Source organism: Brienomyrus brachyistius, unplaced genomic scaffold (genome assembly GCF_023856365.1).
Source record: "Brienomyrus brachyistius isolate T26 unplaced genomic scaffold, BBRACH_0.4 scaffold721, whole genome shotgun sequence".
NCBI lineage: Eukaryota > Metazoa > Chordata > Actinopteri > Osteoglossiformes > Mormyridae > Brienomyrus > Brienomyrus brachyistius.
In genome coordinates this window covers 34923-50916 of record NW_026042996.1, presented here as the reverse complement: position 1 = coordinate 50916, position 15994 = coordinate 34923, and positions in this window count along the sequence as shown.

Sequence of the window (15994 nt, the reverse complement as noted above, 5' to 3'; positions counted from 1 at the left end):
ACCATACAGAGCTTTGCATGAACCGAACTACCTTGTCAGCCATAATGATGTCAAACACGTTTAAAGACGATACCATTCAAGGAACTTTATGAAAATGATTTCAGCAAATTTCAGGCACAGTAGGGGATGCCCAAGGCAAACAGAAGGCTATGGGGGGGGGGGAGAACTACTAGTGCAGAGTGTGAAAGATGGCATGCTCTCATTGGGTTTGAAATATGCGGTAATAAGATGGGTCTTTGGGTGTCTTTGGCGGAAAGGCCAAGTGTAGCTTGTTGACCCCATAAGTTGTGAGGGATCAGTGTTTTCCCAGGATACCGGCTGCCCCGCCAGACAAAAGCTAATTGAGACACCGGCGGACCATTTCATAAAGCAGAGTTAGCCCCAGGTTCATATGCTCCGCGTCCTGAATGAAAATGCAGCCATGTTCTGCTGATCTCCTGCCTCGCTTTCATCCGCAAGGAGCGTTTTTGAAACATAGAAGAGGGGAAAAAAAATAATCCATCCAAATGAGCTTGGGGTATTGATGAAAATGAATAACGATTTACTTAATCCCTGAAATGCAGTAGATATGCTGAAGGGCAGAGCCGGGAAGGTTCTTTGGGCTACCAGCCGTGATACGCTCCCTCGCATACCTAATGGTTTTGTTTGGATTACCTTGTGTTGCTTCTCGATGTTAAAAAAACGATTATGCAGCTTACATATTCGCATTATAGGACTTCAAAGGTCCACTGTAGAAAGCAGGATTTTGAAAGACTTTTAGCCATAACGTCAAACATAAAAATGTTGACCAGCACAGTTTATCCCGTTAACTCCCTGAATACTTATTTTTTGTTTTCACTGTGTTAATGTGTTATCTTAAACGTGTGCACGATTACTCATGTCTGAATAAATACAGTTTGCCGCTCTCAGGCAGCACGGCAGCTGATCGGCCTGATGGGTTAATGCTTAGCCAGGGGGGTCTGCAGAAACCCGCTGTCAGTTTGCGTTTGTGCTCAGCTGATTGGGAGGAATAAGCAAAGTCTGTATTTCCCACAGCTGTGGATTTTGGGAAATGGGAATATAGTGCGAGATGGGCAGTGAGGCACATTCAAGTATGCACATGTGAGGGGAACGCAAGAGGCTGCACAAGAGAGCATCCAAAAGAGAGTAACTGCATAAGAGCAGCTGCAGCAGAAAAGTTCCATGAGAGCGACTGCAGGAGAGAAGCTGCATGAGAATGGCTGCAGGAGAAGCCTCACAAGAGCAGTTGCAGGACAGAAGCTGCATGACAGCGACTGCATGAGTGTGACTGCAGGACAGGACCAGCTTGAGAGTGGCTGCATGACAGCAACTGCATGAGAGGGGCTGCATAACAGTGGCTGCGTAACAGTGGCCTCATGATGACAGCTGCATAGAGGACGACTGCCCGACAGCCGCTGTATGAGAGGGGCCACCCGGCAGGAGCGGAGAGGCGCAATTTTGCCAAATGTAAGCGGCTATGCTGTTTTGCGCTTGCCGTCTGCAACGGCAAAGCAGGAGCGCCCATGTTTCTGTCAGCTGCTATGCTCCTTCTCCACGTTGGCTGGGTTTGCTTAATTTCTGATTAATCACAAAGATTTCTTGCACAAATTAAAGCCGTTTGTGTAATGGAAAATCAAGATCACGCAGTTCTTCTGCTTGAGTTAATGGGACTTTATTACCATTACACTAAGCACACAAAAACTACTGGAATGCTGTTAACTGGTTAACTGTTAAAATTCCAATTTCTGTATGAAATAAAATCACCTTCCGTTCAAAATCGTTCTATGTCGAAGCAGCTAAAGTGGAAATAGTTAATCAACATGTCCACCACTGGCCGGATCCATTCACTGTGACCCCCCCGATTCTGCCCTTAAGCTGTGGCACTGATCTGTACCCCTTGGTCCCATTTATCCATCCAGGGGAGAAATTTGGGCTTAGATCAGACCCCTAAACACACACGCACACACACACACCCCCAAGCACACACACACCCACACCAAAACACATGCACGCACACACACAGACGCACCCACCCAAACACACGCAAACTCACACACATGCGCGCGCACACACACACACACACACATAGACTATACTCAATCAGAGAGAAAGTACATTGACACATGTGAAAAATCACAGCTTAATTTACTTAAATGGTGTTCCGAAAGCTTTTTTTTGGTTGTGTAAAAAAGGCATTACTGGAAATTCCTATGTGCATTACAGTAACACAGCTGTGTAAATCAGCAAACGCAAAGTCAAATAAATCAACGTGCCGTATTTCTTCGGATTTCCTTACTCGTTACCGGCCACGGGCAGCTTCCTCTGTTAGCATGGACGATTCTGTAAGCTGTTAAGTCGCCACATGCCTGAAAGCCTAACCGTCATTATTGTAAAACCCCAGCATCTCGCAGGGGTAAAATCCCAGTGATATACGTCAGATGGATTTACAGACAGCAGCTCTTTCCTGAATGGGAAACAGAGGCTCTGAGGGCCACAGATCTTCCAAGCGGCTCACTTTCAGACATCATGACAGGTCTGTGACCTGTAGGTGGCGCACAGATGATTTGAAGTGGGCATTCTTTGCCCGGGAAAAGCACTGGCATGTGGATGTGACAGGAGGCCGCAGGAAGAGCAGGCTAAGGAGAATGCAGTGCTGGGGGGGAGTGGGGGGTTTTCACTGCCATAAGCTGAAAGAACCAGTATGAGAAATGGCTCAGCCTCGACGTGTATGTAGGGGGCTTACATGAATTTGCCATAATCCAAACTCCAGCCTACATCAGAAGATATCTGCAGTGCTTACTTGCATCTTTTCAATAAAGCAATTAACATTAACAAAGATTCCGTTTAACTAAAGCAATTTTGATTGACTACATTTCTCAAAAGTTGCCCACTGCAGCTTGGTAAGCAGTAGTTCCTTAATGACTGCGCCACCTGCTGTCCCTAGTGTGCCAAGGCAGGCCACAGGGCTGAGGCAGTCGCGCATGAGTGCTGTTTGTATTTCAAAAACAGCTGACGGGGAAAGAAAAGAACCCGGTGGAATTCGACAAGGCCTTGGGGGAGTCACAGCGATAACGGCGCATCAGAATGATGATCTTTATCGATCCTCTACCTCGCCGCCACCGAGCACTAGCATCTGTCACGACACCCCTAAAACCCAATACTTGACCGGTGCTCGCTCTGATAAAGTTCGAGGAGTGCCTCAATTCATTTAATAGATGACATGTTCCTTTAGCGAACTGTGATGCGTTTTGCTCATTCATTGATTTTCCAAAAACAGCCTTTTTTCCATGACTCAACAGAACAAGATAAAAAGGGTCACATTCTTCCTGAAACACCCAGCCATTACTTTTGATAAGCAATCTGCCCGCTGAAGTATCCGGGTATAATTCCAGTATAGGTACAGACCTTACTTAGTATTATTGTAGTCACCTAGAAGACGGTTTTATCTGAAGCACCTCACACAGCGTGCCATTTTTAATGATTCACTTTTACAGAGCTTGCATTTTTTTAACTGAAGAAATTCAGGCTAAGAGCTAAAATTCCTCGGATTTAGGGCGGCAGCTATTTGACACATTAGAACTTCGAATCAACATTCTACAATGTCCTGAACATTATTGTTATGGAAGCAATTTTAATGGAACCCATGACCAGATCATTCTTCATTCGATATTCCTATCATACACCTGCCATTTCCGTGTATTTGGGGGCAGTCTGCTGTGATCACTGTCGGGGTGGGGGGGGGGGGGGCAGAGTCTGTGTTCAACTGGTCTTTTCCCTCAGTAATCTGAGGCAGAGAACCCAATGGACACAGGATACCGCCGAATTGCCCAGGAAACAGAGGAGTGTGTCTGAGAACGTCTGCCCACCTCATGTTGGTGTTCGCCCCGTCTTGGGAACGGACCCACGGGTCTCAAAAGCTGCACTGAGGAGCGCCATTGTAGTCGGGAGTCCTGCTCGCCCCCCGCGGGGTATCGGATTCCCCTTCTGCCCCCTCCAGAAAGACCTTGCATCACAGAGGACCAATTATGAGAACCTCTTCCCCGCATACAGCAATACCTCAGCTAATTTGTCCCATTAAAGTTCAAAAGTATTCGCTTTCTGAAAAGAGCCTCTTTCCAGAAACGTTTTCTCTTTTCCCCTCTTATGGCTCCTTAAAGGTTTCCAAATTATTCTTTTGTTGTAAAGGTGCTCTTTTGTGTTACTTCGGACATTGTCAGTGTTTATACTTACTTTCTGTTCTTCCAAGGAATTTAGAAAAAGCTCCCGACTCCATAATTCCAAAACAAACAGGCACTCTGATAACCAAGACACTGCAGCGAAAGAACAGCATTAAAATGCACCTTTAATGGGAATGAGGGCCAGTCCCGTGGTGACGTATTTACTGATGAGCTTTTTAGATCCGTCTTCCACGGCAAGAGAGATGCAGGAGAAGCACAAAGCTCTGGGGGTTCATGTAGACGCTCTACCTGAGATCTCAGAGGCATTGGATGGTAGATTTAAAAAGGATTAGGGGCTTACGGTCACCCTTTTACAGGCAACCCTGCAGCGGCATGCCAAAGGTGCGTCAGAGTTTGTTTGGAAATGGCTGTGATGTGCCCGGACCGTGCCATTCCTAAACAAGCTTAGTCTGATTTAGAGAAGTGGTAACCGTCACGTGAAGCAGCTCCCATGTGTTACCCATAGACGACATGCAACGCCAAATAAACAGATTATGCTTTATACCTAAATGTCAAGTATAATGTGATAACAGTGCGTGTGTATAAATGAGTAACACGGAGGTTTAGGCGCCCCTTTACAGTGCTGTCAGGGCCACAGATTCACTGTTAAATGTTAAAATGTTAAATGACGTTGTAACGTTAAAGTCTGCTCCTTGTGGAGACAGCCATGTAATTTACGGAGCTGGGGGCATCTTCACCGGCAATTTACACACGTTTTAAGGTTGCCACTTATTTAATGCAGTCGCCTGGTATGCAATGTACACCCCCCCCCCATTAACGATGAAAATACCCCCCCTAAACCCACACACACACACACACACACACACACACGCAGGGAGATCCATGCTGCACGGGACTTGAGCGGAAGGAGATTAATGTCCTCGCCACTTCAGTTCAAAGCTGAAGATTACCACCTGTCATCAAAGCACACTGCAAATCTATCAGGCGTAGAGGTGGGGGGGTAAAATGACTGTTTGGCTGGGATTATGGTGGGAAGGTTCTTGAGAGAATAACAAAGCCACAGGTGGGGGCTTGCGGGGGATTCCCATTCGCACGTCTCTGCCGACTGCCAGAATCTCAACTGGGCGGAGGGGGGGGGGGGGGTTGGTTACGTACTGGAAGGCTGCATTTTCTCTTGCTGTAACATAAAGACATGTCAGTTCAGGGTGAAAAAGAAACGGCAGCTACTGGCTGAAAGCTAACCTGACATAAACAGAGCGAGACCTGCATTCACGCCTGCTGTAGAAGACCTTACTCCTCAGGGCAGCCTGAGGAGAAACGTGTGGCGTGGCCCCACACCTAATGTGGGAGGGAGGCTCCTCACGCCAGGCCTTCCACGCGCCGCTTAGGAAAGAATCCCAGCGAGTAAACACTCACCGCCCCGTTGCATGTCATCTGGAGAGCGTAACGCTCGTCCTGAGGCCTCTGTGTAAAAGAGATGCCCTTAGTAGAATATGACCGGCAGTTTCCACCCATCCGTGAACACCCGGACGTGAGGCATGTCACGTTCTAGCAGGGCACATAATGCAGCCCTGATAACGTGTTACATGCGTGTAGTGGCTGTAGGTTACATGTAGAGTGGCCCCAGAAGAGGCCTTCTGTAAGTACGAGATCTTTCCCTTAAATCCACCAGCTGTGCAAATTGGTGAAAATGTAAACAAGTAATGATGCTCTGCAGTAATGAATTTAACAACAATGTACTATATTATAACTGATTTCAACCTTTTACAGTGAAATTAAAGACTAGAAAATACATGGGCAAACACTTATCTAAACTGTTACCCGGCATCCATCTTCCAACTGTTTGAGCAGTACAGACATCTTAAATATGTAAAAAAAACAAATATGTGTAATGAATCAGGAAGGCCAGCATGCTGTGATGAAAATGTGACATGGCAACATCTCTAAACAACAACAGCAAGCAAAGGAGAAGGATAAAAACTTTTTGATTGAAGGCAGCCATCTTAAATCCAAGAGCCTTGAAGATGGGATTGGCTTACTGTCCAGGCAGATTTACTCCAGCGGTGCTTCAGCACTGCCTCGTTGAAGGAGTACTGCTCTGCGATCAATGAGCGTATTTTACAGGAAGATCCTGTGTAGACTAAGCAAACCACACACAGGAAGGTACTAAACAAACCACACACAGGAAGGCACTAAACAAACCACACACAGGAAGGCACTAAACAAACCACACACAGGAAAACACTAAACAAACCACACACAGGAAGGTACTAAACAAACCACACACAGGAAGGCACTAAACAAACCACACACAGGAAGGTACTAAACAAACCACACACAGGAAGGCACTAAACAAACCACACACAGGAAGAAACTAGGAGTGGGCAATCATATCCGCAAATGGCCAGTGTTTATGTAGGTTTTTGTGATAATGTTTAGGTCAGCTGTTCAAATCCAGGTGTGAGGACTCTTCAGCCATTTAGTCCTCTAATTAGTAATCTAATTAAGGAGCTCCAGTGAAAACCTGCATACACAGTGGCCCTTTCTGGATAATATTGCCCACCCCTGCACTAAATGAATTGCACACAAGAAGGCACTAAACAAACCGCACACAGGAAGGCACTAAACAAACCGCACACAAGAAGGCACTAAACAAACCGCACACAGGAAGGCACTAAACAAACCGCACACAGGAAGGCACTAAACAAACCGCACACAGGAAGGTACTAAACAAATCGCACACAGGAAGGCACTACACAAACCACACACAGGAAGGTACTAAACAAACTGCACACAGGAAGGCACTAAACAAACCGCACACAGGAAGGCACTAAACAAACTGCACACAAGAAAGAACAAAATGAATCACACAGGAAAGAACTAAATGAATCACACAGGAAGGCACTAAATGAATCACACAGGAAGGCACTAAATAAATGGCACACAGGAAGGCCCTATGGGCACACTAAACACACGGCAAACACACGGCCTCATGGTGGGCTCAACAAAACCGCATACATGAAGGCTCTACACAAAACGCACACAGGAAGGCCCCACGATGCGTTAAACAAACAACTTATGGGAAGGCACTAAACAAACCTCACACAGGAAGACACTAAACCAACCACACAAAGGAAGGCACTAAACAAACCTCACACTGGAAGGCCCATGGTACATTAAACGATCCACACACAGGAAGCCACTAAACAAATCACACACAGGAAGGTCCCATGATGCATTAAATAAATCTCACACAGGAAGGCACTAAACGAGGGGCAGGCAATCCTGATCCTGCAGTGCCGATATCCAGCAGGTTTTCTCTCCTATCTTTTACTATCTGCCTGAGATGAAGTATGGTTCGTTGGAGACCAGGTTGGATAGAAAACCTGCTGGATACACGTACTACAGGATTAGGGCTGCCTACCCCTGCATTAAACAAAACACACACAGGAAGGCCTTGCAGTATGTTAAAAAAAACACACATATGAGGACATTTAACAAACCACACATAGGAAGGCACTAAACAAAACACACACAGGAAGGCCCCGCAGTGCGTTAAACAAACCACACATAGGAGGCCACTAAACAGACCACACATAGGAAGGCCCTGCAGTGCGTTAAACAAACCACACATAGGAGGGCACTAAACAAACCACACACAGGAAGGCACTAAACAAAACACACACAGGAAGGCACTAAACAAAACACACACAGGAAGGCCTTGCAGTATGTTAAAAAAAAACACAAATAGGGGGGCACTAAACAAACCACACATAGGAAGGCACTAAACAAAACACACATAGGAAGGCACTAAACAAAACACACACAGCAAGGCCCTGCAGTGCGTTAAACAAACCCCACATAAGAGGGCACTAAACAAACCACACACAGGAAGGCACTAAACAAAACACACACAGGAAGGCACTAAACAAAACACACACAACAAGGCCCCGCAGTGCGTTAAACAAACCACACATAGGGGGGCACTAAACAAACCACACATAGGAAGGCACTAAACAAACCACACACAGGAAGGCACCAAACAAAACACACACAGCAAGGCCCCGCAGCGTGTTAAACAAACCGCACATAGGAGGGCACTAAACAAACCACACACAGGAAGGCACTAAACAAAACTCAATCAGGAGGGAATAAAACAAAACACACAGAGCAAGGCCCCACGGTGTTCTAAACAAACAAATGGAGAGGCATCTTGTGTAGTTCAGTCAGTTGACATTCCAGTTGACAATTACTCTGCTAATTTACACTTCCTGTTACACAAAAGAACCTGTGCAGCTCTGGTGATTCTACCATTTATATGTCTGTTCTCCAGTAAGACGAAGGACACAACTCTGGTTGAGGTTGGCCAACCAAAGATGTTCTGTGGTAAAAAATGAAAAATGACATCGCTTTTTAATTTGAGAACAAAGCAGACTGTGAGGTAGTTTCTAGTGTGATCAGCAAGTACAAATTGTCAATTTCTTTGCCACAAAGGTTTTCAGGAAAGTCCTTGTTTAAAACCATTACAGCTTAATGCCAACAGCATTCCAATCTAGGACAATAGTAGCCATGGAGGCTAACTGTACCCTTAAACAGGGGAGGATACAGGACAGATGTTCTGAAATTTATATATCTTGGCTAGGAGGGTGGCTGAATTTTAGGAACAAAAGATTTTTACTCTCCAGTCCGTGACTGAGGTAACATCATGAACTCACTTTAGTGAAATATACTGCAAAACACTTCCAGAAAAATACTGCTAGCACTTCCAGACTTAACTCATATTCAGACATCTGTCCAATAAAATTATAAAGCCTCGTATACACAAGCGACTGCATTACAGCGCAACAAATATGTGAATATCCTAATCCCTTTGGAGTTCGCTACAAACCTCTGTCTTGTAAAGAGACTATAGGGTGCCATGATTGGGTGTAGGAGGGCCAGACTCCCGTAGGCTCTAACAACACGGTAACTTAGCATCCCAAATAAGCATGTAAATAAATCCCTTAGAGGAGATAAACATATGGGACCAGGTTAGGCACCGGCATATTTAAAATATCCTTCTTCAGTGTTGCTTTATGCATCCCGTGCAGCCTGGTAGGCCAGCCTAGTGCCCTACGTTTCTGGGGATTGGCTCATGCATCCCGTGCAGCCTGGTAGGCCAGCCTAGTGCCCTACGTTTCTGGGGATTGGCTCATGCATCCCGTGCAGCCTGGTAGGCCAGCCTAGTACCCTACGCTGCTGGGGATTGGCTCATGCATCCCGTGCAGCCTGGTAGGCCAGCCTAGTGCCCTACGCTGCTGGGGATTGGCTCATGCATCCCGTGCAGCCTGGTAGGCCAGCCTAGTGCCCTACGTTTCTGGGGATTGACTCATGCATCCCGTACAGCCTGGTAGGCCAGCCTAGTGCCCTACATTTCTGGGGATTGGCTCATGCATCCCGTGCAGCCTGGTAGGCCAGCCTAGTGCCCTACGCTGCTGGGGATTGGCTCTCTTTCATTGCACAAATACCATAGCTAATTTTAAATTACTATTGTTAATAATAATAATAATAATAACAATAATAATAATAATAGGCTTGAATATACAACTAAAGGGCATACAACCCCAAACTAATATGGCCGTCATAAGCAGACTCTGCACAGATATAGATAATGTCATCTGATGCATTCCTCATTATAATGACAGTAATAGTCTCTACATCAAACTTACACATTGTCATTATAAATGTCCCAGGCATTGCAAATTATATTAGTTAAATTCTAGGTCTTGTCTACAGCTACATACAGCTATGAATACGGATGCTTTCCAAACAGATCACTGTCCTCATCTTAAACATGGTCTGCTGGCTAGTGTATCATAATTGAAATCACTTGAGGTAAAGCCTAACAAAGCACGTTTATGAAGGTTAAACTGCAGAATATTGAATTATATCGTAAACGGCATAAAATTGGTCTGCTCCCTGACGTGGACAAAAGTCCTGTATTCCTCTGGCCATTCTACAGAAATGAGGATTTTCATTCGGTAATTGCTGGCAATGAGAATGAGCATGTCCGGAATGTTATATTTAACAATAGGGGGGAGCAGACAGCAGCACGCACTGAAATGGAAGCCCACACACTGTGATTCATTTGCCAAGAATCTGCAGAAATAAGTGACAGTGAAAACTGGAGGACAAGGGGGTCAAGACAGCTGGTTCTCTTGGATCTCCAAAATGGGAGGGGGACAAGACATCCTTAGTGGACATTATCATGTAGGGCTGGTCACGACCACACCGCTGGGTTTGGAATATATTCTTGTGGAATAGACCTATAATCACTGCATTTCTGGCTGACAGGATGGCGTTCACAGTTTTCACACGTTCCACAATAAAGACGCAGTGATCTGAAAGGCTAGACCTCCTTGGTGACCTGCCTGCAGTCAAGTACCGTTAGGATGTTCTGTAGGCAACGGCAGAGAAGAAAGGGGGAGTGGTCACCATCCTGCCTGCCAATCATCATGCCAGTGGCCATCACACCAGTGTGCTCATTGGTTAATCCAATCTCCAGACTGCTTGGTGTGATGTTCCTTACTGATGTGTTAACTTTCTCGCAGTTATATTGTTTTATTCCATCAACTAATTACTGTGTCCAGTCACAGGCATCAGTGTCTCGTTTTAGATGTTGCAGCGAAGGCATTTGTAAGGGCCAGGTTTAAAGCATTAATTTCATTTTGTAGGCCCAGAGCGATATATTCAGAGCAGAAATAAGATAATTATATCTGTCTCTTGGAACATTCTCAGCATGCAGTTTTGTAAAATGCACATCTTCCTTCCTTTTATGTTTAATTCTAAGACTGTTTATAGAAAAATCTGGTTTTAAATAAAATAGCAGATTATGACATGAAAGTAAAAGCAGTTTGGCAAATATGTATGATATAACAAGAGACTGTGTGTTTCTTAAAAAAGTACATTTTCAAAAAAAGCGAATGAACCCTTTCCCCCCCATTTTAATGGCTAGATCGCGTACTAGTTCCTTCAGGTAAAGTGTCCTGAGTACTTACGTAAGTTGCTCTGGCTATGGCCGTCTGCCAGAAGCCGTGAACGTATATAATTTGATTATCATTTTGACAACATTATTTTTTTTCCTGGCCACACGTTTAAGCCAAACCCACAGAGAGCCCGTGTTCATATCGGGGCATCACAAAAGGAACCAGCAGAATATTTTCTCAGCCACCTCCGCTGCAGCTAAAGCCTATGGAATATAGTGGATGCACCGATCGGGAAATTTCTGGCCGATACCGATCATTTCGAAAACTGACACTGATACTGACTGTTTGGGAGATTATGCTTAAATAAGTTTAAAGGGACACTACATCCAAATATATTAAATAAATAAATAAATAAATAAATACAATACATTCCAAAAATATGAAAACGTATTTTTTTGTAAGAAAACACCAACTCTGGTATATAACAGTCACAGAGCACTGTATTTTATAACTGTATAGATCGTATATATTTATAACATTTATGACAGAGAAGGGCTGATGATCAAGTATAATTTTCTGAGTAATATCTTTTAATTTCTCCTTGTCTGCACAGAATTTTCTTTTGCTATGAAACCGACGGTCTGGCGTTATTCGGCAGTGCTGCAGCCTCTATCAGACCGAATCTGTTTTTCCTGAAACTCTTAATACTCTTCCCCGTCTCGCCTTAAGGTGAGCAATCAAATTTTTGTACTGAAATGTTTTTTTTTTTAGTAGATCCTCCTCGCCAAATTTTAGCAGAGCAATGTTTGCAAAATGCATTTCTAATGGCGTTTTCCCTAACATTAAAATAATGCCGCACAGCAAACATTTTTCTAACTGTTCAGTACTCAGGTGTGCCGAGCAGCATTGGCCGATACCGACAGCTGCCCGATACAATCGGTGCATCTCTGCTAGAAACTCTGGACAGAGGCTGAATCTATTTTAATCCATGATATAGCTGCACCATAACCCCTGATTGTCCCCCTCAACCGTCCCAGCTTCCTGCTTCCTCTCTACAAGTACAAGACGGTCTCCCGCCGAGGGGTGGGTGGGCACAGTTGTGCCATCATATGCTTCAGCCTGTCACCCTGAGCCAATAATCCAGTCCCGTGGTATGGGGGTTCTGAAATCCCTTCATACCACAAGCCTTGAGCTTCTCTCAGTTACCAGTTGGGCAGGAGGAGGTGACACTGAGGGGGGGGGGGGCAGAGTATGTCAGTCGTCCCCAGCACTCTTATTGCTGACTGGCCTTGCTGCGTAGTTACAGTTCACCACATCGGAGAAATCTCTTGCAAAACTCCCGTAATCAGAATAATTCCATATCTATATAGAAACACGCATTGTTTCCAAAACACCTTTCTAAACTGTCACTTGATTTTAAAGAGGTGGGTGTTTCCCAGTATGCCTACTTGACCATACCCGTTTCCATCTTCCATTGCCAAAGACCAGTTCCATTGCTAAGAACAGACGTACAGGGGACGGTAATAAAAAAATCCGTGGATGTTGTTCTTGCCGCACCCCAAACATCAAGGATACACCTTGCATCCTCGTCAAACAAGAAAAATCCCATGATTCACTGACCCCCAGGTTCGTTCTTGAAAGGCAAGTTAAAACCGATCGGCTCAAGACCACAAGTACCGTCTTTGCGGTCTGCATGGGCATTGAGAAACACAGTATCTACAAGAAGCGTCCGTGCCTGTGACCTATAAATGTATGCATTTTACACCTGATTGACTGTGTGACTTTCGACTTTTATGAACGTTCAGACCAGTCACTTGGGAAAAGCCCTAAAATCGAGCTTAAGAAGGCAGAATCTGCAGAAGTTAGTGTACTGCTTCGTTTCGGTTGTTTTGTATGGTTACCCTATGTGTTTGTGTGTGTGTGCGTGTGTGTGTGTGAACCCAATATCTTAGTAAGGGAAATCTGAGAAATAGTTTTACTTAATTTAGTTAGTCGGAGACGTTCAGAATGCGTGAGTGTGCACTTTAAAATTTGACATTTGAGAATTTGCTGAAATTGAGACTTTTTTAGAGAATAGACAAAGACGATACCCTGCCGTTAATGCACACTACGCGTTCATGTCAATTTTCATTTTAAAATGACATAATTATCTCCCTTCTAAACAGAGACGATTGTATAGCTTACGGCAAAACACGGGGAGCGATTAAATTGTTGCCGATTTATGTTATATTTTATCTCTCGCTCTGCTCCCTGCGCGGGTGGAAAAGAAATATACAGTATATCAAGTTTGTCTATATGGAAGATGGAAACATCCAAGCGCCGGGGATAAATAAGAGACTTACCTGTTTGATTGCAAGTCCAAACCAAAAGCGACACTCACTGATAGGACTGATGGTAAAACAAACGCAGGAGCGTCAGCTTAAAACGTGCCCGCTCTGTTTTTCCATGACATCCCTCTGATATTTAAAGATACTTTCGGTATTCATAACTGTACTAAAAGCCCTTAAGGATATTTGCCAACATCAATATAATAAATAAAGTGGCCCGTCTTCTAAATATTATACCCTCTCTGCCACCGATATCTTGAACTTGAACACAGCCAAATGTAAACGTGCACTTTTATTCCCCAGTACTTCATTTTTCCATTTTTATCCCCAGCAAGTGCCTCACAGTAGGAACAAACAGAACGCATTTAATGTCTATTTCATTACACACGCAGACTGTTGACTGTCGGTTAACTTGTCCATCTGATTTATCGGCCTTGCCGCACTTCAGTTGTGCAGATATCAGCAAGGTTAACCCCTATGCAAGCGTCGTACATGGCACAATGAGAACGATCTCGCGGTTGTAGCTTTCATATTCTGGAAATAGGTCTATGTTTCAATAGGCTGCCTATTATCTCCACGACGCGCTTCTACTTAAGCGGTGAAAGTAAACTAAAAAAAAAAGCAGAGGGAAAAAAAACTACCGCACGGCTTCTCTTCTGCGGTTTAAAGGACTGAACATGTCCTAATAATAGTTTCTTGATGGCCATCTTGAGTACCAAATGCTAGGCGGATTATGATGGGAGATTCCTCAGAAGATAAAAACGGTGCTTGGTCGTACGTGCATGCGAACGCAATGCAGCCCTCTTTAGATGCCGAACTGCCAGCCTCCTACTTGTACGCTTTTTTATTTTTTTCTTTAATATTATTTGCAAGTCTCACGTTAGAGATGCGTTCCCGTGCTTCATCGCTGAGTTAATATGGATGTAACTGCACTGTCAATTTTTTCTTCATATGAAGAGCGGTAGGGAGCCAACGTGTCTCGTATTTAATGCTTAAGTTTTTGCTTCACGTTTGCGGCGAGAACTAGGCCTATTACCCAACTTGTGTAAAGCCCCGTTCACTTTAGAAGAAAGTGCTTTTTACTGCACTGAAAGTGTGTGTGAGAGAGTGAGTGTGTTTAGGTATAGCCTAGTAGGCTAATGATGTGAACCTCTCTTCAGTATTAAAGGTCAGTTAATAGGTATAAGATGGAAGGTTAATATGTTTAGTCGTTTGTTACTTGTCCGTAAGATTTGTTGTGCTTATTTGAACATACAATATTAATGTTTGATCTGTGTGGGAAAAAAAAAATATTTTAGAAGCCCCTTTGTCAATTTGAGCTTATATGGTTTTTAAAACAGTTCACTACATTTGAAGCACAATACTGATTTACTGCCGTGCAACTCGCAAACAGTCCTCTCTGGGGTTTATAGCTCTCTCTCTCTCTCTCTCTCTCTCTCTCTCTCTCTCTCTCACACACACACACACACACACACCTGTGAGGGTTTTATAAGACAATAATGCATAGCATACACACTGCTGTATGTGGTTTATAAAAGTACGCCGAGAAACAGAACTTCTTAAAATATGTTTATCAATTAGCGAAGTCTAACAACGGAGGGACTGAATAATGATGTATTTTGAACCGTTGAAACTGCTAGTTGGCAGAGCTGATGTGGTTGCATGTCTCAATTTCAATGTCCTCCAGATCGATTAAGAAATCTCAAAGTTCGTATAATGAAACTTGTCAGTTAGAGGGAATAGGCGTGGGCAGAAAATGAAACACCTGCAAGACGCTTCGCCGGCTGTCTTCCTGAAATGTAAGATATGGCTGCGAGACAGAAGACGGTCGAGCATCAGCATTATTCTCTATAGGAAAGTAACGTAAATAATCATATTGCCACATCTGAATAATTAAACATATAGTAATTATTACACCTGTGAAACATAATGATTACTCCCCCTTATTGAGTAAATGTAAGATTTATGCCTTAAATCACGTGAGCCGCATCTTATTCTGCAGTAGCATTAAACCCCTTCCTTCCTTTTGTTAAAAGGTAATCGGGGTATAACTGGTGAACTGGATATCGAATACGAGGCTAGGTTTACTGCGGTATTCTGAGGGAACGCACTGTGGATGCTGGGCTGTACTGCACTATTAATTGGGAGATACCAAGCAAACTTTTCTTCGACTGATATTAAAGGTTTACTTGCCATTTTTTCTACGTAGCCTGTCGGAAGAGGAGGGGCAGGTGAAGTGCTCAGCAGACCGGTGGCAGGGATACGGATCCAGTAAGAGGCTCTGCATCTATTCGCTGGGTAGCAGGGAACAAGGGCGGCCTGCTGAGCTACTGAGATGATCACGTTCTTTTCTTTGTTTCTTATACATAGGCCAGCAGTAATGAAAGCCCGTCAAAAAACGCCAAACATCGTCTATGTAAAAAGGCTGTGTGGTTTTAGTCAGGGATTATCAACAGAAAAGAAGACACTTAATGGTGGGAAATGGGCTGGGTTTTACACTGAGGCAGCATCTTAGAACAAAAAC